Below are 25,269 nucleotides of genomic sequence, written 5' to 3' on the forward strand. Positions count from 1 at the left end.
TTGCACATTCTCCTCGTGTCTGCGTGGGTTTCCTCCGGGTGCTCCGGTTTCCTCCCACAGTCCAAAGATGTGCGGGTTAGGTTGATTGGCCAGGTTAAAAATTGTCCCTTAGAGTCCTGGGATGCGTAGGTTAGAGGGATTAGCGGGTAAAATATGTGGGGGGTGGGATTGTGGTCGGTGCAGACTCGATGGGCCGAATGGCCTCCTTCTGCACTGTAGGGTTTCTATGTTTCTATGTTTCTATGTAAGGCTTGATCATATTCTATTTGTTTGCAGGGAGCAGATCCCTGTGTGTGAATGGATGTTGTTTCTAGCAGGTGTCAATGAGCCGCGTATGAATTTGACATCAGGTTGTTAGTGTAGCTATCAGCGCACTCAGCATTGTTCAGCAAGTGTTGCCCAATTATGGAATCGCATCAATGGATGGGAGGCTGGTTTGCATGATGGACTTGGCTACATTCATGACCTTTTGTAGTTTCTTGCGGTCTTGGGCAGGGCAGGAGCCATACCAAGCTGTGATACGACAAGAAAGAATGTTTTCTATGGTGCATCTGTAAAAGTTCAATCAATGATTAAATTTTATCAGGTGTCAGTTCAATTAATTAAACATGCTGCGTTTCTAACAGTGCTGATGAAACGAGAAAATGCTAGAAATAGTGTCATGTTTCAGACCAAGCTTTCTGTACCCATTCACACGTTGTGTTCAAGACAGAGTTTTTGAGGGGTTAGATATTACTATTTAGTTGTGATAATTAGTTTAAGTTTATTTATTAGTGTCACAAGTAGGCTTATGTTAACACTGCATGAAGTTACTGTGGAAATCCCCTAGTAGCCACACTCTGGCGCCTGTTCGGGTACACTGAGGGTGAATTTAGCACGGCCAATGCACCTAACCAGCAGGTCTTTCAGACTGGGAGGAAACCGGAGCACCCAGTTTGAAATTAACATTGGCCAAAGGTTTAGCACTCATTTTAATTGGAAATCTACAAGTTCTTTTCAATTATTCATATGAAAACATTTGCTAAAATCAGGAGAAATGCTTCCGACATTGAAGTTTTTGCCTTATTGAGTTTTGGCTTTGAGTGATTTCTGCGAATAATTTAACAATCACAGAATTATTATGGTGCAGAAGGAGGCCATTTGGCCCATCATGTCTCCACCGGCTCTCCAAATGAGCATCATGATTTAGTGCCATTCTCCTGCCTTTTCCCCCTGCATATTGTTTCTATTCAAATAATCATCTAACGCCCTCTTGAATGCCACGACTGAACCTGCCTCCACCACACTTCCAGGCAGCGCATGCCAGATCCCAACCACTCGCTGTGAGAAAAAGATTATTCGCACATCAGATTTGCCTCTTTTGCAAACAACTTTAAATCTGCGGCCTCTCGTTCCTGATCCTTTTACGAGCGGGGACCGTTTCTCCCTAGCTGCTCTATCCAGTCCCCTCGTGGTTTTGAACATCTCCATCAAATCTCCTCTGAGCCGCCTTCTCTCCAAGGAGAACAGTCCCAACCTCCTCATGTCCACAACAGAAATAAATGTAATGAATCCAGTCGCTATCTCCTTTTCTCACTCACCAAGTTAAACTTAAACGCAAGATGCCGGCAATACTTGGGAAGTCGTGGGAGGCATTTTAGCCTCTTGTTAAAATGAGAAGATGATGGAGATGTGTCAGTTTTATAGCAACTGCAGAGTCAGAGGGAGGAAATTAGTTTAATAGAATTTTGAAATAAGCCAGTTCCTTAAAATTCAAAGTGAAAGGAAGAGAAAAGTTCAGGCCCAGGTTGATAACACAGCTTCATAGCCTTTGGGTTTGCGATTAAATCCATACCATGAATTCAGTTCTCCTTTTTCTTTCAGCTGTGATGTTTCCATTTCCGAAACAAATAGATACTTGCCTCTCATTTCAGTGTCACAAAACTGGAAATTCTCGGAGGCTAGTTCAGAATTCTGTGCCTGTGGTTTTCTGGGTATAAGGTATGTGCTGCTTTCATAGAATTATTAGGAATGGGAGACCATTCAGCCCATCGAGTCTGTGCCGTTTATTGAAAACGGTATTCAAATAATCCTACACTGTTGCTGTTTCCCCAGAAGCTATGTTCATATTTTGCTTTGTGTGCTTTAAGTGGTAACTGTGTGTATTGTGGGTATCTTTATGTCACTCCATGTAATTTGATGGGGGGGGGGGGTTCTGTATATTTGTGGAGTGTTCATGTGTTTTTACAAGGTTTGAATTCTTTGGAATCCTATTTGTTTCCTCTGATTAGCTCCCAGTTTTTGTCTGCTCATAAAATCAAACCATTGATAACACCCAAATAGTGGGTTTTTAAATTGCCAACAAAAATGTAATAATCCTCTGCCCCCACAAGCCTGCCCTGACATTGTGAGATTGTGGCTGATTTGTCTATGTTTCCACTTTCACATTCCCGAGACTGTGACCACAGAGGCTGAACAAAGTTCTGAATTGATGCAGAGACCATTTCAGTAAAAATGTACCGAAAGTGATCTGAAATCAGTTAGCTAATGTTACCGCTGAAGAAACTGGGTGGATGAGGAAGTGGTGACTGTTCTGTACATAATATTGTTGGTTACTGAGCCTTTTTAAGAACTTCTAATTTGACAACGCTCACGCCAAAAGTGTTTAAGTTGTAAACAAGCCAATTTATAGTTTTTCCAAGGGTAATTGTATCGATGAAACTTCCTTGAAAGTTCAGCCCAGTCCCTGCAATGCAAGGACTCCTGTCTGTGAAATGCTGGATTTGTGTAGATAGTAAGCCACTCCCTGAATCGGGGAGGAAGAGCACTGAGATGAAAGGAATGTGTGAAGGTTCAGGGGCAGAGTGTAACATAATTTGCAGATGATACAAAAATAGGTGGGAAAGCAGGCAGTGAAGAGGGTATAAAGATTCTATAGGCAGATATAGATAGGCTAGGACAATGGGCCAAAATTTGGCAGAAGGAGTTTAATGTGGATAAGTGTGAGGTTATCCATTTTGGTAGAAAAAATAGGCATTATTACCTAAATGGAAAGCAGATTCAAAATGCATTTGGGCAGAGGGATCTGGGTGTCTGTGTTCATGATTCGCAGAAAGTCGGTATGCAGGTGCAGCATCTAATTTTTTAAAAAAGCAAATGCAAATATGGCGTTTATTGCTAAGGGACTGGAGTATAAAAGTAGAGAAGTGTTGTTGCAATTGTATAGGGTGTTGGTGAGACCACATCTGGAGTATTGTGTCCAGTTCTGGTCTCCTTATTTGAGGAAGGATGTGGTGGCATTGGAGGCAGTTCAGAGGAGGTTCACCAGATTGGTTCCGGGGATGAAAGATTAAACAGTTTGGGTTTGTACTCGCTGGAGTTCAGAAGGATGAGAGGGGATCTGATTGAGGACTATAGAATACTAAAAGGGATTGATAAAGTAACTGTCGGCCAAATGTTTCCCCTTGTCAAGCAATCCAGAACAAGAGGTCACAGGTATAGAGTGAGAGGTGGTAGATTTTAAACCGAGATGAGGAGGAGCTACAACTCGGAGGGTGGTGAATTTGTGGAACTCGCTGCCTCATAGCGCGGTGGAGTCTGAATCATTGGTTTCAAGAAGGAGATGGATATATTTCTAATTGAAAAAGGGATAAGGGGATATGGGGAACAGGTGGGGAGGTGGATTTGAGACCAGGGAGAGATCAGCCATAATCTGATTGAATGGCGGAGCAGGCTCGAAGAGCTGAATCGCCTACTTCTGCTCCTGATTCCTATGTTCCTGTGTTGCTACCAAGAACGAGTCAGAAAGAGGACCTTGGCGATCTATTCTCTACATAACAGCAGGAACTCTGAGGGGAATCTCAAGGTTCAGGTTAAGGAGTGGAATGACATAATGGCCTTTGGGCTTTTTTGAGATAATCAGGATTTCCAATATCACAATTTCTTGAGGTCTGGCTGTGTGTCAGTGACATTGCTATTATGCAAATTAAATGTAGTGAGTCAGAGATTTGCCTTTAAACAAGGTTGTAAAACCAGGGACAAAGCTTTGATCATTGCAGTGGTAAAAACCCCATGAAATAAGGAGAAAAAACTGTAAATGCAGATGCAAAGAGAAGGAAGGTGACAGGTGATGATGTTTTTCACAGAGTCCCTACAGTGCAGAAGGAGGCCATTCAGCCCATTGAGTCTGCATCGACTCTCTGACAGAGCACCTTACCCAGGCCATATCCCTGTAGCCCCACATATTTATCCCGCTAAACCCCCTAACCTATTCATCTTTGGATACCAAGGGGCAATTTAGCATGGCCATCCACCTAGGCTGCACATCTTAGTAATGTGGGAGGAAACCGGAGTACCCGGAGGAAACCCACACAGACACGGGGAGAACGTGCAAACCTCACACAGACAGGCGCCCAAAGCTGAAATTGAACCCGGGTCCCTGGCGCTGTGAGGCAGCAGTGCTAACCACTGTGCCACCATTCCACTTTTAGTCTGCAGCAGATAACATATGTGACGGTGAATGAGTAATGAGGCACTGGTGGAAAAGGGGTTGCCAGGACCTCCTCTGTCTTTGCTAATTAATGAAGCCATGATGTGGAGACGCTGGCGTTGGACTGGGGTGGGCACAGTAAGAAGTTTCTCAACACCAGGTTAAAGTCCAACAGGTTTATTTAGAATCACGAGCTTTTGGAATGCTGCCCCTTCATTAGGTGAGTGGCACTGCCTGCCTGATGAAGGAGCAGCGCTCCGAAAGCTCATGATTCCAAATAAACCTGTTGGACTTTAATCTGATGTTGTGAGATTTCTTACTAATTGATGGAGATCCATACACTTCACGTTGATATGATGGGGAATTTGCTTGATTAGTTTCTGAGAAATTTAGCTGGCTGTTTCCTTGTTTTGAGCTCCTGGGAGTTATAAACTGAGTCAGACTTTCTGCCTCACCCGGACGTGATTACCAAGAGATGAATGGTCGCCTTTCATTCCTCACCTTTAGACTGAGGTCGGCAGCTCTGGGTCAGAGTGAAAACTGTTCTGGGAAAGTGATGATGGAAGTGCAAGGAATGTGATTGGAGTTGGGATGGAAGTTATAGAGGAGGAGTTTTCCTTTACGTTTGAACTGAGGCACAATGTGTGATGTCTTACCAAGTGGTAGACATTCCTGTAGCTTATTTTTGACACATGGAGGTGAAAGTGTGCTACGTGTAAAAGTTGTTTTGTTTCTGGAAATACTGGCAGCCCTGTGTTCATGAACCCTTTCTATGAATGTGTTTACCTCCTAATGATGAACATATGCTGGCTTATTAGTAATTATAGACTGGATTAACTACATTTTTCTTGTGTGTCAAAGAATCCCCACAGTGCAGAAGGAGGACATTCGGCCCATCGAGTCTTCACCGACCACAATCCCACCCAGGTCCTATTCCCATAACCCCACATATTTACCCTGCTAATCCCCCGACACCAGGGTCAATTTAGCATGGCCAATCAACCTAACCCACACATCTTTGGACTGTGGGAGGAAACTGGAGCACCCGGAGGAAACCCACACAGACACGGGGAAAATGTGCAAACTCCACACAGTGATCTGAGACAGGGAATTGAACCCGGGTCCCTGGCGCTGTGAGGCAGCAGTGTTAACCTCATGAAAACAATGTCACGTTGCAGCTGGAAGGCGACAGGGACTTGAGTATCCTGCAGTGAGGTGGGAATTGAAATCGATATTCACCCCTTCAAACTGGAGAAAGAAATCCAAGCGTTCTGACAGTCCGCAGGGCTGAACACACGCCTTCCTCTCCTCCTTTTCAGGCATCCCTTTAAAGCCTTCCTGTCTGACCGAGCAACCCCTAATATCTCCAAAAATAAAAGCAAAATACTGCGGATGCTGGAAATCTCAAACAAAAGCAGCAAATACTGGAAAAACCCGGCGGGTCTGGCAGCTTCCGTGGAGGGAGAAACACAGTTAATGTTTTGAGCCGGCATCATTTGGATTAAGTGGGAGGTCGGCTGTTTCTCATGTTGGTGCAGACGTGACGGGCCAAAGGGCCTCTTCCTTGAAGGTGGCAACACAGGTGGAGAAGGTGGTGAAGAAGGCATATGGTATGCTTGCCTTTATAGGACGGGGTATAGAGTATAAAAGCTGGAGTCTGATGATGCAGCTGTATAGAACGCTGGTTAGGCCACATTTGGAATACTACGTCCAGTTCTGGTCGCCGCACTACCAGAAGGACGTGGAGGCGTTAGAGAGAGTGCAGAGGAGGTTTACCAGGATGTTGCCTGGTATGGAGGGTCTTAGCTATGAGGAGAGATTGGGTAGACTGGGGTTGTTCTCCTTGGAAAGACGGAGAATGAGGGGAGATCTAATAGAGGTGTACAAGATTATGAAGGGTATAGATAGGGTGAACAGTGGGAAGCTTTTTCCCAGGTCGGAGGTGACGATCACGAGGGGTCACGGGCTCAAGCTGAGAGGGGCAAAGTATAACTCAGACATCAGAGGGACGTTTTTTACACAGAGGGTGGTGGGGGCCTGGAATGCGCTGCCAAGTAGGGTGGTGGAGGCGGGCACGCTGACATCGTTTAAGACTTACCTGGATAGTCACATGAGCAGCCTGGGAATGGAGGGATACAAACGATTGGTCTAGTTGGACCAAGGAGCGGCACAGGCTTGGAGGGCCGAAGGGCCTGTTTCCTGTGCTGTATTGTTCTTTGTTCTTTGTTCCGCACTCAATGATTCTATGACTTTTAGATGCTGCCAGACCTGCTGAGGTTTTCCAACGTTTGTTTTTGTTCCCAACATTTCCCTGTGTGTCTCAGTGTCATGTTCTATTTGATGACACTCCAGTGAAAGGCCTCGAGATATCTTGCTACGTTGAAAGCGCTGTTTAAATGCGAGTTGTTGTAGCAATGATCAGAATTTAATAAGCGGCAATGACGATCGATAGAGACTGAGGACGGTGCTACACTTTGCACAGGAACTGATGCCCAGGTGCCCTGGGGAAATACTTAGTACAACAAATTCATCTCAGTAAAGATTTCTGTGTGTCGGGTGATGTTGCTGTTTGTGCAGTTCTGTGGCCAGAGGGCTTGGTGAATTTGAGACTGTGTGCGCACGTAATTGAAAACACCCTTATTTTCAAAGCCTTCCACCCTATCTCTGTAATCTCCTCCAGACCCAAGGTCCTCTAAGATATCTGCACTACTCTAATTCTGGCCTCTTGAGATAAGGTTGCACGTACCATTGTGCTGATGGGGATGGCTGAGAGGGTAGGGAGGAGGCTGGTGTAGCACATAGGCACAGACATGAAGCAGATGGGCCGAATGGCCTGTTTCTGTGAAACAGTGAGAGAGCAGCCACTGATATTTCATGTCAGAGTTTGCACGCATTTCCCATCACCCTTCATTCCTATCCACCTCAAAGGAAACACCACCAACTCTCTCTGACAATCATTCAGGTTAGCAATATTAGTCAGATTTTATTTACGAGATTGAAAATTACACAAGTGTTTGAGAAACACAACAAGCAGTGTGTAATGCAATACGTAACTTCAATCTCTGGAGCCTTGCCCCTCTCGCCGAATGTGAAGACACAGTTATTTCAGGACTTTCAGATAGAATAGGAACAACTGATTTCTAATATTTGGGTACGGGGCAGTGTTTATAAAGAGTGCTGGATACAGGGAGGATTTTTTGGGGGGGTTTGAAGAATTTGCTTTCTGCCTCCATAACCCCCTCGATGTAACAGGTCCTCGAACAAGTATGGAGATGGCTTTGAGAGTTGTATCGTGTCGCTCATCGAGAAATTCAAAGCACCGCCTTCACTTCCTGTTTAGCAAATACTGCGTTTGTCTCGCTCAATCCAAATTCTCCCTCTTTTTGATTCTCCGAGTTGGGCAAGGGATAAAATTCAACAGGGTGGTCACTCTGGGGATTAGTTTGGGAATCGGATCTGAAGGGAGGTTTCCCTTTCAAAGGGGCAAAAGACTGTAAGACACAGGAGCAGAATTAAGCCACTCGGCCCATCGAGTCAGCTCCGCCATTCAATCATGGCTGATTTTTTTTCTCATCCCATTCCCCTGCCTTTTTCCCATAACTCCTGGTCCCCATATTAATCAAGAACCTACCTATCTCTGTCTTAAAGACACTCAATGACCTGGCCTTCACTGCCTTCTGCGGCAAAGAGTTCCACAGATTCACCACTCTCTGACTGAAGAAATTCCTCCTCATCTCTGTTTTAAAGGATCGCCCCTTTAGCCTGAGGTTGTGCCCTCTGGTTCTAGTATTTCCTACTAGTGGAAACATCCTCTCCACGTCCACTCTATCCAGGCCTCGCTGTATCCTGTAAGTTTCAATAAGATCCCCCCTCATCCTTCTAAACTCCAACGAGTACAGACCCAGAGTCCTCAGTGAGGCTTCTGCCGATGCGTTGCATAATTTTCCCCAGTGGTGTACTGAATTCGAGGTCTTTGAGATTAATGTAGTTAAATGATTCCCCCATGCTCGGAATGTGTCCATCGATGGTATCAACTTTGGGAAATGTCAGCTTCATCCCATCTTCCGATCAGACCGAGAGGAAAGATGGAAAGTCAGCACGAACTGCAGTGAGAAAGGAGGAGAAAGTGGCAAGAGGATTGTAGAGTGCCAACTCCAGTAGAGGGGGCGTGAGAGCCAGTATAAACTGGGCAGGTGGCAGCCGAGAGGGGGAAGGGGGTGGGGGACAAAATGATGAGAGTGAAGAAGGGAGCAGCAAGGGGCAGAGTGGGGGGTAAGTTTCTGTCAGCAAAGCAATTGAATGATCCGATTCATAGTCAACAATTTAATTACATTAAAAAAACAGGAGAGGAGTAAACCATTCGGCCCCTCAATCCTACCCCACCTTCAATAAGATCATGTCTGATCGTGGGCTCAACTTGCCCTCCTGTCTGACCCCCTGTGCCCTTGGATTATCCACAAAAAAGGGAAAAATTTCTCACAAACCTTGCTTCATTTTTCCTACATACAAGCTGTGGAACAGTTGGAATACCTGAAGGTTTAGTTCGGATAGATTCCCAACCCCACAACACTCTGTGGAATTCTGTGTTAGCCCGGTACTAGGGGCCGTTTGGTCCAGCTGTTAATCAGCTTTTGTGTAGTTTTTAGTTTGGCAAGCCTAAAGAAGATCTATTCTTGGGTGAAACGTAGGAGTGCTGCTTGACGGTGAATCATTCTATATTGTGACCATAAGAACCCCAGAAACCTTTCCCATCATTAACTCTGATGTGTCCAAACTCATGGACACAAATCTGGATAAAATTGCAGCTAAAATGTGCAAAGTTTAAGGCGCCCTAATTGGAATGTAGTTTGTACCTACCCACCAGCCAGATGTTTGCTTACTGCAGTAAAAATGACTCGCGTGACGAGAACTACACTGATTAGAGCCAGCAGTTTGTTGTAATAAGCGGCATTCCTGGGTGTTTGTATGAAACCACAAGACGCCAGACATTTTACATGCCGCAGGATGCAAAACGATTAAGGTTTTTAAATCTTACAGTTTGTTGTTTTTAATCAAGCTTCACTTACCTCCTTATACAGATGAACTTGGAGTAGCTCCTGGTGACGCGTAGGCCATTCAGCCCATCAAGCCTGCTGTGTGAGATGATCATTGCTGATTGGACACTTCAGTGTCTTTTGCACACACTATCTCCACAACCTTTTTACATTATTGTTATCAGAAATCTATCAATCTCCACCTTAAACATACTCAGTGAATGAGTTTCCACAGGTTTCTAGAGAGTGCCAAAGATTCACAACACTCTTGTGTATAGAAATTCCTCCTCCGCTCGATCCTAAGTGGCTTCTCCCTTAGTTTGAAATTGTGCCCCCTGGTTTTAGTCTCCTCAACCAAGGGAAGCATCTACCCTGTATGTTTCTTGGCAGATTTCAATGAGATCACCTCTCATTCTTTGAAATTCTAGAAGATACAGGCCCAGTTTGCCCAATCTCTTTCCACAGGACAGTCCCGTCATCCCCGGAATAAGTCTGGTGAACATTTGTTGTTGTCTATGGCAATAATATCCTTTCTGAGCTGTGGGAACAAAACTTTTCACAGTACTCCAGGTGCGGCCTAACCAAGCTTCTGTACAAGTGCAGCAAGACTAATCCTCTTGTGAAAAAGACTATCATTCCATTAGCCTTGCTAACAGCTTGCTGCACCTGCACGCTAGCCTTCAGCGACTTATTCATAGAAATTCATAGAAATTCATAGAAACCCTACAGTGCAGAAGGAGGCCATTCGGCCCATCGAGTCTGCACCGACCACAATCCCCACCCAGGCCCTACCCCCACATATTTACCTGCTAATCCCTCTTAACCTACGCATCTCAGGACTCTAAGGGGCAATTTTTAACCTGGCCAATCAACCTAACCCACACATCTTTGGACTGTGGGAGGAAACCGGAGCACCCGGAGGAAACCCACGCAGACACGAGGAGAATGTGCAAACTCCACACAGACAGTGACCCGAGCCGGGAATTGAACCCGGGACCCTGGAGCTGTGAAGCAGCAGTGCTAACCACTGTGCTACCGTGCCGCCCTAGACTTATGGGCAAGGAAGCCCAGGTCCCCTTGTACATCAGCGTATAATAGTGCTTTAAATGCTTTGGCGAGTTCATACGAAAATGACAGATATGGGAAAGGACTCACTGGTCCATCCTGCCTGTCCCATCTAGTTGTGATGTTCTCCCTGACATGGTCCAGACTGGCTTGAGCCACCCACAGCCGTGCGATGACTTCCTGAGGGGTGAACAATCAGTTACTATACCCAGGCCAATTCGGGCAGAGACGTTCTTTGGGAATTTCTCTCTGGTCCTTTTAGGTGATTGAATTTAGTCCAAAATATCACGCTGACCCTGATTTGTATTGGAGGGGCCCACTTCTTATGCAGAATAACATTGAAACCAAACCAGAAACTGGTGCAGCTTGCTCGTGGAGAAATATATCAAGCAGCTTCCACTGCACAAGTTCGTAAACCGTTCAGTGAGAGTACAATTCTCCACAAAAAATGGAATCACATCATCCAACATTGTCCCTCCCTTGAAGTGCCTCCTGATTCTTCGTAACCTAATGTGCAGGTACCGCATGGTAGGTTGTTGCATAAGGTTAAATCTCACCAGATCCAGGGTTCCAATTGGCTTGATGACAGAATGTGGAGATGCCGGCGTTGGACTGGGGTAAGCACAGTAAGAAGTCTGGTAATAACCTGGTGGTGAGAGACTTTTTATTGATGACAGAAACAGGTGGTTTTATTGATGACAGAAACAGGTGGTTGTAGAGGGTTGTTTTTCAAACTGGTGGCCTGTGACCGGTGGTGTGCCTCAGGGATCAGTGCTGGGTCCACTGTTATTTGTCATTTATATTAATGATTTGGGTGAGAATATAGGAGGCATGGTTAGTAAGTTTGCAGATAACACCAAGATTGGTGGCGTAGTGGATAGTGAAGAAAGTTATCTCCAATTGCAACGGGATCTTGATCAATTAGGCCAGTGGGCCGACGAATGGCAGATGGAGTTAAATTTAGATAAATGCAAGGTGATGCTTTTTGGTAGATTGAACCAGGGCAGGACTTACTCAGTTAATGGTAGTGCGTTGGGGAGAGTTACAGAACAAAGAGATCTAGGGGTACATGTTCATAGCTCCTTGAAAGTGGAGTCACAGGTGGACAGAGTGGTGAAGAAGGCATTCGGCATGCTTGGTTTCATTGGTCAGAACATTGAATACAGGAGTTGGAACGTCTTATTGAAGTTATACAAGACATTGGTAAGGCCACACTTGGAATACTGTGCACAGTTCTGGTCACCCTATTATAGAAAGGATATTATTAAACTAGAAAGAGTGTAGAAAAGCTTTACTAGGATGTTACCGGGACTTGATGGATTGAGTTATAAGGAGAGGCTGGATAGACTGGGACTTTTTTCTCTGGAGTGTAGAATGCTGAGGGGTGATCTTGTAGAGGTCTATAAAATAATGAGGGACATAGATCAGCTAGATAGTCAATATCTTTTCCCAAAGGTAGGGAAAACTAGAGGGCATAGGTTTAAGGTGAGAGGGGAGAGATACAGAAGTGTCCTGAGGGGCAATTTTTTCACACACGGTGGTGAGTATCTGGAACAAGCTGCCAGAGGTAGTAGTAGAGGCGGGTACAATTTTGTCTTTTAAAAAGCAGTTAGACAGTTACATGGGTAAAATGAGTATAGAGGGATAGGGGCCAAATGCGGGCAACTGGGACTAGCTTCGGAGTTTTTTAAAAAAAGGGCGGCATGGACAAGTTGGGCCGAAGGGCCTGTTTCCATGCTGTAAACCTCTGTGATTCTGTGACCTCTTTGTTTGAAATGATTGACAGCACAATCTAGTCCCGTCTTTTAGAAACCTCGTTGAAATATCCCCTGATCCTGTTCTTTTCAAAGATTAGCCCAGAAGGCGATTTGGTTAAGGAGTGTCTGAGCTCCGGAGGCTATGTTATACCTATTGTGTTTGGTTAAATTTTACCTTGCCCATTGTCTCTCCAATTGGCTTAATTCCAATATCTTCTGTTTGACAATGTGGCCTCCCTAGCTGAGAGACTGCAATGTACGGAGATATCACAGAGTTTAGATTCCAGAAGATTTTGTTCTGCATATTATTATTTCTCAGTATTTTTATAGATTCACAAGTATTTACAGCTCAGGCGGAGGCCATTTGGCCTGTCATGTCCATGCTGATCAACAAAGATCTGACTATGACTAGTGTTTGACTACACTGATCCCATTTTCCAGCACTTGGCCCTTCACCCTGAAGGTCATGGCAGCACATGTGAATATCTAAATACTTATTGTTACGAGAACTTTTGACAACCATCCTTTCAGACAGAGTTCCAAACTCCCACCACCCTCTGAATGAAAAGGTTTCTCCTCAACTCTCTTCTTAGCCTTCTACCTCTTACCTTAAGTCTGTGTCCACTGGTTACTGACCCTCGACCAATGGAAAAAGTACCTTCTTATCCACCCTATCTATGCTCCTCATAATCTTATCCACCTTTATCAGGTCCCTTCTCAACCTTCGCTGCTCCAAGAAAAACAGCCCCAGCCTATCCAATCTTTGCGGCACAGTGGCGCAATGGTTAGCGCTGCTGCTTCACAGTACCACAGTTCAATTCTCAGCCTGGGTCACTGTCTGTGTGGAGTTTGCACATTCTACCCGTGTCTGCGTGAGTTTCGGCTGGGTGCTCCGGTTTCCTCCCACAGTCCAAAGATGTGCAGGTTAGGTGGATTGGCCATGTAAATTGTCCCTTCGTGTCAGTGAATAGGGCCTGGGTGGGATTGTGGTCGGTGCAGACTCGATGGGTCGAATGGTCTCCTTCTGCATGGTAGGGATTCGATCTATTTCCTCATAGCTCAGACCCTCAAAGCCTGGCAGCACCCTGGTAAATCTCCTCTGCACCCACTCCAGCGCAATCCCATCCTTCCCTTCGTGTGGTCAACTGCACACTTGGAAACGTGGTGGTGCCAGAGGACAGCAAGGGATAAACTCAGCGACAACCGGCCCCTCAGTTTCACCTCGGTGATGGGGGAGCCTTTGGAAACAATAATCTGGAACAAAATCCATCGTCACTTTGACAAATGCGGGTTCATTAAGGAAAGCCAGTACAGGTTTGTTAAAGGCAAATTTTGTTCAACTTAATTGAGTTTTGAAAGGAGGTTAGGGAGGATAGATGAGAGTAATATGGTTGATGTGGTGTACAGAGACTATCAAAAAGCACTCAATAAAGTTTTGCACAACAGACCCGTCAGCAAAGTTCAAAGCAACAGAATAAAGCGGAATGACCAGAGGACAGTCTGGTGGTGAATGGCTGATTTTTGGACAGGAGGATGGTATATAATGGTGGATACCACAATTCTATACTTCCAATCAAGATAAACATGGATATCAATGGAACCTGTGAATGAATTCTATACGCTGAGTTGTTTAACTGAGCGATTGCAGGTTTCCTGATATTGAATCTTGAAATGAAAATGCATTGTCCAGAAACGGGATCACTCCATTGTAAATGGATTAGGAAAGGTGAAAAAACTGGATGTGCTTTAGGGGCAGGTGTGACCTGTATACTAAAAACGGGTGGCACTTGAATCCCAGGGGGACCAATATCCTGGCAGGAAGGTTGGCTAAGGCTACTGGGGAGAGTTTAAACTAGATAGGTTGGGGGGAGGGGATCAAAGCGACGTGACTGAGAGTGAGGAAGGTAGCTCGCAAACAGAGAAGGGTTATAGGCAGTGCAAGAGGGCAGGTGGACTGGGAACAGAGAAGGGGAGAGGTCAGACCATAGGATTGAGAGGTGTCTACTCTAATGCCAGGAGTATAGTGAATAAACAACTAGCTAAAGGAGGGCTTGGGAGATGTTAGTAGCGCTTCAACAAACCGGGTCCAGATAAAGGCTGGCATAAAGACACTTTGCCTGAATGCACGAAGCATTCGAAACAAAGTAAATGAGTTGATGGCACAAATCCATACAAATGAATATGATCTAGTGTCCATCACAGAAACGTGGTTGCAGGGTGACCGGGACTGGGAACTGAATATACAGGGTTATCAGGCATTTAGGAAGGATAGACAGGTAGAAAAGGAGGTGGGGTAGCTTTGTTAATAAAGGATAATATCAGGACGGTAGTGAGAGACGACATAGGCTCTAAGGAGCAAAACGTGGAATCGTTGTGGGTGGAGATAAGGAATAGTAGGGGGAGAAAGACACTGGTAGGCGTGGTCTATAGGCCCCCAAATAATAACTTAGAGGTGGGGAGGGCTATAAACAAACAAATAATGGATGCGTGCAAAAGTGGAACGGCAATAATCATGGGGGATTTTAACCTACATATTGATTGGTCGACTCAAATTGGACGTGGAGGGCTTGAGGAAGAGTTCTTGGAATGCTGTCGGGATTGTTTCATTGAACAGTATGTTACAGAACCTACGAGAGAGCGAGCTATCTTGGATCTGGTTCTGTGCAATGAGACAGGTAGGATTAAGGATCTTCTTGTGAAGGATCCTCTTGGGATGAGTGATCATAATATGATGGAATTTCTGATACAGATGGAGGATGAGAAAGTAGGGTCCCAAACCAGTGTCCTCTGCTTGAACAGAGGGGGGTACGATAGCATGAGGGTGGAATTGGCTAATGTAGACTGGGCAAGCAGACTGGTAGGTAGGACAGCTGAGGAACAGTGGAGGATTTTTAAGGAGATTTTTTAAAGTACTCAGCAAAAATATATTCCGGTGATAAAGAAGGACTGTAAGAAAAAGGATAACCGGACGTGGATAACGAAGGAAATAAAGGAGAGTATTAAAATAAAATCAGATGCGTACAGAGTGGCCAAAAATAGTGGAGAATTAGTGGATTGGGAAAGCTTTAAAGAAAAACAAAGAACGACTAAGAAAGCGATTAAGAAAGGAAAGATAGATTATGAAACTAAACTAGCTCAAAATATAAAAAATGATAGTAAAAGTTTTTACAAGTATATAAAAAGGAATAGAGTGGCTAGAGTGAATGTTGGACCCTTGGAAGATGAGAGGGGGGATTTAATCGTGGAAAACGAGGAAATGGCTGAGACTTTAAATAAGTTCTTTGTGTCGGTCTTCACGGTGGAAGACACAAATAGTTTGCCGAATATTAGAGATCGAGAGTTGGTGGGAGGGGAGGTCCTTAATACAATTACTGTTACTAAGGAGGTGGTGCTTGGTAGACTAATAGGACTGAAGGTAGACAAGTCCCCGGGCCCGGATGGAATGCATCCCAGGGTACTGAAAGAATTGGCTGAGGTAATAGCAGATGCGTTAGTAGTAATTTATCAAAATTCGCTGGACTCTGGGGTAGTGCCGGCTGACTGGAAAACAGCTACTGTTACGCCGCTGTTTAAAAAAGGAAGTAGACAAAAGGCGGGTAACTACAGGCCGGTTAGCTTAACGTCCGTAGTTGGGAAGATGCTAGAGTCCATTATTAAAGAGGAAATAACAGAGCACCTGAATAAGAATGGTTCGATCAAGCAGACGCAGCATGGATTCATGAAGGGAAAGTCGTGTTTGACGAATCTACTGGACTTTTATGAAGATGTCACTAGTGCGGTTGACAGAGGGGAACCGGTGGATGTGGTGTTTTTAGATTTCCAGAAGGCGTTCGATAAGGTGCCTCACAAAAGGTTGCTGCAGAAGATTGGGGTACACGGAGTTAGAGGTAAGGTGTTGGCGTGGATTGGGGATTGGCTATCTAACAGGAAGCAGAGAGTTGGGATAAATGGGTGCTTTTCTGGTTGGCAGTTGGTGACCAGTGGCGTGCCGCAGGGATCGGTGCTGGGGCCTCAATTGTTTACCATTTACATAGATGATCTGGAGGAGGGGACTGAATGTAGGGTATTCAAGTTTGCTGATGACACGAAGGTGAGTGGGAAAGCGAATTGCGTGGAGGACGCGGAAAGTCTGCAGAGAGATTTGGATAGGCTGAGCGAGTGGGCGAGGATCTGGCAGATGGAATATAACGTTAGCAAATGTGAGGTTATCCACTTTGGAAGAAATAATAGTAAATTGGAATATTATTTAAATGGAGAAAAATTACATCGTGCGACTGTGCAGAGGGACCTGGGGGTCCTTGTGCACGAATCGCAAAAACTCAGTCTGCAGGTGCAGCAGGTGATCAAGAAGGCGAATGGAATGTTGGCCTTTATCGCGAGGGGGATAGAATATAAAAGCAGGCAGGTCTTGCTGCAACTGTACAAGGCACTGGTGAGGCCGCAACTGGAGTACTGTGTGCAGTTTTGGTCCCCTTATTTGCGAAAGGATGTATTGGCCTTGGAGGGAGTGCAGAGAAGGTTCACCAGGTTGATACCGGAGATGAGGGGTGTAGCTTATGAGGAGAGATTAAACAGATTGGGTCTGTACTCGTTGGAGTTTAGAAGGATGAGGAGTGATCTTATAGAGACATATAAGATAATGAAGGGGCTGGATAGGGTAGAGGTGGAGAGATTCTTTCCACTTAGAAGGGAAACCAGAACTAGAGGGCACAGCCTCAAAATAAAGGGGGGCCGGTTCAGGACAGAGTTGAGGGGGAACTTCTTCTCTCAGAGGGTAGTGAATCTCTGGAATTCTCTGCCCATTGAAGTGGTGGAGGCTTCCTCGTTGAATATGTTTAAATCACGGGTAGATAGTTTTCTGATTGATAAGGGAATTAGGGGATATGGGGAGCAGACGGGTAAGTGGAACTGATTCGCTTCAGATCAGCCATGATCTTGTTGAATGGCGGGGCAGGCTCGAAGGGCCAGATGGCCTACTCCTGCTCCTATTTCTTATGTTCTTATGTATCCGTTCTGTATAATACTGCTATATAATTACTGCTGTTTGAGAGATTCTTCACCAACCTCTGAGTGAATTATTAGAATCAAAATGTAAAGAAACTGGGTGGGGTGGGGGAGGAGTGAGTTTAATTTCCGAGTCAATTACATACTTGTTGTTTTGAAATCTTAGTATTTGAGACCATTTACCTTGACTGCCAGCAGGTCGGTTCTGGCAGGGCTTCTGTACACGTGATCCTTAAATAGCTGAATCATTGTGACATGATATAATATCACATTGAGGTGTAGGAACATTTGAAAAATGATTGAGTGGTATGAATTAGAATCCCAGTGAGCGCCAGTGTTGATTCGGTAAGAACCAATTGACTTTAATTGGGCGCTTTAGATTAGAAAATAACTTGGTATGATAGAAAAAGGAGCAACATAAATGAATGACATTTGATTTGATTTGACTTATTGTCACATGCATTTGTATACAGTATATGCATTTGCATATATTGTTTCTTGTGTGCTATACAGATAAAACATACCGTTCATAGAGAAGGAAAGGAGAGAGTGCAGAATGTAGTGTTACAGTCATAGCTAGGGTGTAGAGAAAGATCAACTCAGTGCGAGGTAGGTCCATTCAAAAGTCTTGACAGCAGCAGGGAAGAAGCTGTTCTTGAGTCGGTTGGTACGTGACCTCAGACTTTTGCATCTTTTCCCGACGGAAGAAAGTGGAAGAGAGAATGTCCAGGTGAGTGAGTTAGTCAAATTTAGATACAGAAAGAGGAATCGAGAAAGGCAGAACACTTTAATGACCTGTGAAAGTGACATTCCACGGTTAGTGTTCCTTTGCTGACCTTCCAAGTTTGAGAAGTGATGCCAGGGCACTGAACCACATCATTAAAGCGTCTTGATCACACGAATTACTAACCCTGACTGAGATTAATTCTTGTTATGGTGCAAATCCAGCAATTTCATCATGCGTTGTAGGAGGCGAGATGTATTTTTTTATTTGTTTAATGGGGGAGCAGTGCATATCATTCAGTCATGTGTGCAGAATCCAAACTTAATATCCAACAACAGTATGCATTTATTAGAGCCTACAACATGGGAAAGCATCCCATTCACGAGAATCATTATTGATGGACAGTTGGTCAAAAACTTGATCAAGGAGGTAGGTGTGAAGTAGCATCTTGAAGGAGGGTGGAGAGGTTTTGGGGGGAATTCTGGAACTTAGCGGCCAGGTTACTGAAGATGTGGCCATCTTTGTTGGAGTGATTAAAACCAGGGATGCTGAAAAGGCCAGACCTGGAAGAGTGCAGAGATCTGGGAGGGTTGTAGGGCTTCAAGAGATTGCAGAGGTAGGAAGGAGTAAAGCAGGGGAGGAATCCGAAAACAAGGATGAGAATTTTAAAATCAGCAAGAAGTCTCACAACACCAGGTTAAAGTACAACAGGTTTATTTGGTCAGGATATTGCTTTTCCAGGAGCCAATTTGGGTTGGGAAAGGGATTGATGAGGGTTTTGGTGAGAGGTGCTGAAATAGTGGTGCAGCCGGAATATGCTACAGGAGTTGGATGTGGGAGGTCTTGGCTTGGATATGTGCGGCTTTCTTAAATTGCCAGGTTTTTATAAACAATAACAGCGGGAACTTCAAACTCGCTGTTAGTTTTCCAGCAGTTTCTGGGCTGTGAGGTCCGGATATTAAAGACTGAGGTGGATGTTGTGCCGTGGGGAGCAGTGGGGTCCGTTGAGGATGGCTTCATTGGAAATGGAAGCAAAACAATTTTTGGGAAGATTTTCAGCAAAGATTGTACCTGTGCAGGTGATAGGTCAGAGGATTTGCGGCACGGTAGCACAGTGGCTAGCACTGCTGCTTCACAGCTCCAGGGTCCCGGGTTCGATTCCCGGCTCGGGTCACTGTCTGTGTCGAGTTTGCACATTCTCCTCGTGTCTGCGTGGGTTTCCTCCGGGTGCTCCGGTTTCCTCCCACAGTCCAAAGATGTGCGGGTTAGGTTGATTGGCCAGGTTAAAAAAATTGCCCCTTAGAGTCCTGGGATGCGTAGGTTAGAGAGATTAGTGGGTAAAATATGTGGGGGTAGGGCCTGGGTGGGATTGTGGTCGGTGCAGACTCGATGGGCCGAATGGCCTCCTTCTGCACTGTAGGGTTTCTATGATTCTATGATTTGGGGTTGGAGAAGACACATGTAAGGAAATAGGAGGATATAATTTGGGAGACAGAAAGGAAGTGACAAAAGAACTACGAGGTGGTGTGGAAATTTGAAGGAACAGCCAGGTGTTTGTTGTACTTTGAGACCCATTGCCGTGTTTGTCTCGCCAAGCGAAAGCACAGAGAATCCACTTAACTATTTAATTCTGGATATAATCCAATGCCTTCCACCCATAACACCTCCAACGCGTGTTTTAAATGATCTGGATTAAACAGCGCAACATTTTTTCACAACTAACATCTCATTGCATATTGAATTACCCTAATTAATCAACATGGCGATAACTGTCAATCTTGGATGTATCTCAGCTTTTATTTCTGATGGTTTGGTTTATTTTTTGAGCAGTTCTGTAGTCATGTGCGTATTCTGCTTTGGGCACCATTTATTTCTTCTTTTATGAAATGTGGGCATCTCTGATGTTTATTGCCCATACCCAATTATCCTTGAGAAGGTGGTGGTGGGTTGCCCCCTTGAAATGTTGTGGTCCACGTGTTGTTAGGGAGCGAGTTCCAGGGTTTTGACCTAGCGACAGTGAAGGAGCAGTGATATAGTTCCAAATCGGAATGGTGTGTGGCTTGGAGGAGGACTTGCAGGTGGTGGTGTTCCCATGTGCCTGCTGTCCTTGCCCTTCCAGGTGTAGAGACTGCGGGGTTGGCAAAGAGACCAATAGGTGACAGCACACAAACACAGGCTTGTTAGCAGGTTGGGCAGATTGATGTCCGATGAAAATGCATGTGAGGAATGGTAAGGCAATACTAATGGAAGAAAGACTCAGGGGAAGAGCATTTTTGGATAATACATTGAATTGTAAACTTTAAAAAGAGTTACAATCCTAGCTGATAATATTGAACGTATCAGATCCCAGAGTTAAATCTGGCTTGAATAGATCCTAACTTTGTTTGAGGGGAAAGTTACTGAACAGGTTCATAGGAGTTTACTGATAAACTATTAAAGGGGGGAAAAGTGAACTACGTTACACCAGACATTAAAGTTGGAAAGATCTCAATACAAATGCAGGGAAATGATTTAAATTTACACGATTCCTTTATATCCCAGCAAACCTTTACAGACATGCAACCTCAGTGAAGATTTGCCATTATCTAAATGCCAAGGCTTGCTTGGGTTGGCCCAGTTGCAGTGGTTTTCTTCTGGTGGATATCTGAGCATTCATTACATTCTTTTTTCCCAGCTGGTGTATCTCCCTGAGACCCTAAACCTGTCCTCTCTAAACGCACTAACTTCAACTGCACAGCAAACACTTGCAGGATTTCCAATCAGAGAACTTAAATTCCTGTCTTCCGTCTCTGAGACCAAAAGTTCAAACTACTTTTCTGCCTTTGTCTGTCATTGGACCCCTCGGCAACAGCAGTCTTTTCAACTTTGTGTTTTTTCCCAAAATCATTAAACTGCTAACCCCTTTTTAATCTACCTTTTCACTTCAATGGTTGTAAAACCTCATTAAAATGCACGTACACCAAAAAAACCGCCTTCAGATTTCCTGGTACCAAGCTCAAAAAAAAATTAAGTGAAAACCTTGTTCCACCTTTCTTAACACACCGGTATAAAGGTGAATAAAATTGAGTTAGACTTTGTTCCTAACAGTACACACACATACTTAGCGATGCAGGTATGTAGATCCTTAAATGCCGGAAGCATATTCCTGTTGGGAACTGTATGAAGCTTCCATACAAAGTTAATTAAAGAAATTAACTTTTAAACTTTGGCACTTGGAGAAAATTTGATTACAGCAAAGATTAAGAGTAGATTTAATAGTGATTTTGAAATACAATTTATCAAGATTTTTAAAAAGTGCTGAGTCCTTGTGTAGAAACAGGAAATGGAACTGTAAACAGCTCTTTGAGAACAATTATGGACTGGATGGCCATCACCTTGAGCAACGTCCCATGATTTACAGACGTGCTGTTTTTCTGTATCAAAATTCTTCAGTCTGCTGCTGTTGTCATCAGTTAAATTGTTCTTCAATTATCAAATTTTAATTGAACGTGACACCAAAAGATCTGAATCCTGTGGGGAAACGAGTAGTTGGTGTTCTGAGCCTTGTGTTAATTAAAGATAACATTCTGTAAATTAAAGCAATCTGTGTCTTTTATGGTACAATTTCTCAGCGTATTCCTTGATAAAAGTAGCTTTTAGTGGCAAGCATTGAAGTAAATTAGTTAATTCACTTTGCAATAAGCTTCATAAACAATCCACTTCTGGTTCTTTATTTTTCTTGCTCTGAACGTAGAACAAGAGGAAGACATTTAGTGTCTTGAGCTTGTTACGTCACGCAACGTAATCAAGATTGAATTGTTTCCTAACCTATATACCTGCCTTTGCCCTGTACCCCTCCATATCCTGGAGAACAATAATCTATCAGCTTCAGATTAAAATGTTTTAAGTGTGATATTCCTGCCAATCTAGACAGTATCTAATTCTAAATTGTGATCCTGAGTGGGCACGCTTGGTGCCAGTCCCGTTGCTCTATACTGCACGCTGCTGTTCATGTTGAACTTGTCATGGTGCCTGTACACAAGGCTCCAAAAATAACTCCAAAGCAGTGGTGCTGGTGCTGGAGTGGCTCAGATTTATTTTCTTTAAGCAAATTTATTTCCCCTGCCTCCTATTTTTGAAGTTGCCCAGCAGACTGATTGGCCAGTTTTACTTGCTGTAGTAGCATGAAATCTCCAAGTGCTCGAGTCACATCCGATTTACGAGGCAGTGTGTGAAATAATGCACAACAAGACTGCACTCGTCACCGTGACAGGCTGGGGCTGTTGAAGAAATAACTAAGCAAGACATGTTTAAGTTATTTGTGCATCGAATTGAAATGGTTAAAAGCAGATACTCTTTCCTCAGTGCCATGATTTTGTAAGTATTTGTGTAAGTGTGGTGTGTATATTGTATGTGTGGTGTTTGTGTGTATTTGTAGGTATGTATTGTAAGTGTGTGTCTGGTGTGTGTGATGTACATGTGGTGTGTGTATTTGTGTGTACCTCTAGGTACGTGTGTTATGTATATTGTAGGTATATATTGTAAGTTTGTGTGTATTTCAGAACCAAATCACAATGTGATTTTGCCCAAAACGGGTTACTTTCTTACCATTCAGTGCAGTTGGGGATTGGTAGCAATGACGGTGACCTTAAAAACTGGGCCAAAGCTCGCTGGAGCATTGAGGGGAAAATTAGTCCTGGGTAGCATTGGATTCATTTTGTGGCAGCAAGAACTAAATGCTCTTCTAAATTTAGCGTGTTGTAAAAAACCTTTGCATAACTGCTGCAGGCTCCCCATCTGTGGCTGGGTGAGGTGTTGGGTTAGATATCCTATTTGCTATTTTCCTAACTATATCACACTTGGTGCCGACAGTGAACATATCTACTGCTTCCTGGGCCATTTTAAACTCAATTCTGTTCACTGAATAATGTGGCCCAAATATCTTTGACCTTTTATTGCTAATAAGTATCCAATGTAAGATATGGTTTTTCTGTTTATTTACATCACTGATCTAAATTTAGCTACAATATCGATCTCCTTTTGGTGATTTTATCCAGTGATTTGGGAATGTGGCTGGTCTTTTCTGGATCAGAAACAGTACAGACTCTAACGCTAATCCTGTGCGATATGACAACACCTTTGCTAATTTCTATCTGGTTGTTTGTTCCATTCCGTGTTCAATAATCCCTTAGCTCTTTTATTTATTCACAGGATGTGGGCGTTGTTGCTAGGCCATCATTTATTGTCCATCCCTAATTGCCCTAGAGAAGATGATGGTGAGCTGTTTTTTTTGAACCGCTGCAGTTCCTGAGCTGTAGGTACACCCACAGTGCTGTTAGGAAGGGATCCAGGATTTTGACCCAGCAACAGTAAAGAAACGACGATATATATTTTTTCATTCATTCATGGGACATGGGCATTGCCGGCTGGCCTGCATTTATTGCCCGTCCCTAGTTGCCCTTGGAGGGCAGTTGAGAGTCAACCGCATTGATGTGGCTCTGGAGTCACATGTAGGCCAGACCAGTTAAGGATGGCAGATTTCCTTCCCTAAAAGACAATAGTGAACCAGATGGATTTTTCCAACAATTGACAATGGTTTTGTGGTCATCAGTAAATTCTTCATTCCAGATATTTTTTATTGAATTCAAATTCCGCTATCTGCAGTGGTGGGATTTGAACCTGGATCCCCAGAACATTATCAGAGTTTCTGGATTAATAGTCAAGCGATAATACCACTATGCAGGTGGTGGTGTTCCCATGTGTCTGCTGCCCTTGTCCTTCTAGGTCACTGGTGGAGAAACTAGGCTAGTGAGTGGGCTGCATGAGTGGCCCTCCTTCATCTCAGTGGGCCACAAGATTGAAATTGGGCTTGTTCACTAACCGTGACTCCATGAATACGATTAAACACATTCACCCAGCGACCCAGGGTAATGCTCTGGGGAACTGGATCTGACTCCCACCATGGCAGATGGTAAAATTTGAATTCAATAAAAATCTGGATATAAAAGTCTAATGACCATGAAACCATTGTAAATTGTCGTAAAAACCCATTTGGTTCACTAATGTCCTTTGGGGAAGGAAATCTGCTTCTTTGCCTGGTCTGGCCTACATGTGACTCCAGATCCACAGCAATGTGGTCGACTCTTAAAGGCCCTTTGAAATGGCCAAGCGAGACACTCAGTTCAGGGGCAATTAGGAATGGGCAATAAATGCTGGCCCGGCCAGTGATGCCCACATCCTGTGAATGAGTAAAAGAAAGTACACACCGAATATTTTCAAATGAGTTATAGGAAGTGCTTGATCATATTCGTACATTAATAGAACTATCATCAACTTCAAGTGGTAAAACCAAACGAAATGTTGACACTTTGCCTCTGAGAGCCGTGCGCTCCCTCTGTCCAATGTTGTGAGCAATCAGCACACACCTCACCTCACTTGCCTATGCTTTGCACGCGTAACACTTTAGTCATAATGGTAGAAAAAAAACTGTGGATGGAAATCAGTGGAATATGACAGCGTGTTCAACAGCCAGCAAATGTCTTGTGGGGCACACTCAGAACCCAGATGGGCCGCATGTGGCCGAGCACTGCAGTTTGGTAGAGGTCACGGGTTTGGAAGGTGCCATCTCAGAGTGTTGGTGAGTTCCTGGAGTGGATCTTGTAGATGGTACACACAGCTGATTCTTCATTCTTCAGTGCACACTAATCTTCAGCCTTTCACTACGTTTCAGAATGCTTCTAACAATGGTGTCGAGTGACATTACTGATCACCGAAAAGAAATGAGGAAAATTTGGTGGGCTGGATACAACCTTCTAGTTCCATTTTAACAGTTCTTGATTAATGAGTTGATGTATGTTGGTTAAAAGAGCAGCCTAAAGTAGAAAAGTGCAGGTTTCAATGATCTTAAAATCAGTGTTGACCTGAATAATTTATTGAAATTTTGTTTATGAACCATCTGCCAATGAAAACACTTCAAAATAGCCTCAGGATATCTGTGTTGCGGTGGCTTTTCCACTTTGAAAGAGAATCATCCTTTCCCAGGGACAGGAGGTATTTTTCCCAATCTCCTGGTTTGATCTCACGGGCAGTGTGGTTATATACGGGTGTAAAGGTGTACCGTCTGTGCCCACAGTCAGGTCCTAGTCTGACTGTAAAGCTGCAGTATGCAAATTCTTTCAGAGACGATTGCATCACTTGTGGTTTCTAATCACATGGCAGCAATTTGTTGTCTCTCAAATC

The 25,269-nt window shown here is 44.1% G+C and overlaps 1 protein-coding gene across 1 annotated transcript in view; it reads left to right on the forward strand.

Annotated features, from left to right (window-relative positions):
• The window catches only part of nadka (NAD kinase a), a 103,929-nt gene that overhangs the window by 16,335 nt on the left and 62,325 nt on the right, over positions 1-25,269 (forward strand). The gene's annotated exons all lie outside the window — the stretch shown is intronic.

Source organism: Mustelus asterias, chromosome 22 (assembly GCF_964213995.1).
Source record: "Mustelus asterias chromosome 22, sMusAst1.hap1.1, whole genome shotgun sequence".
Classification (NCBI taxonomy): domain Eukaryota; kingdom Metazoa; phylum Chordata; class Chondrichthyes; order Carcharhiniformes; family Triakidae; genus Mustelus; species Mustelus asterias.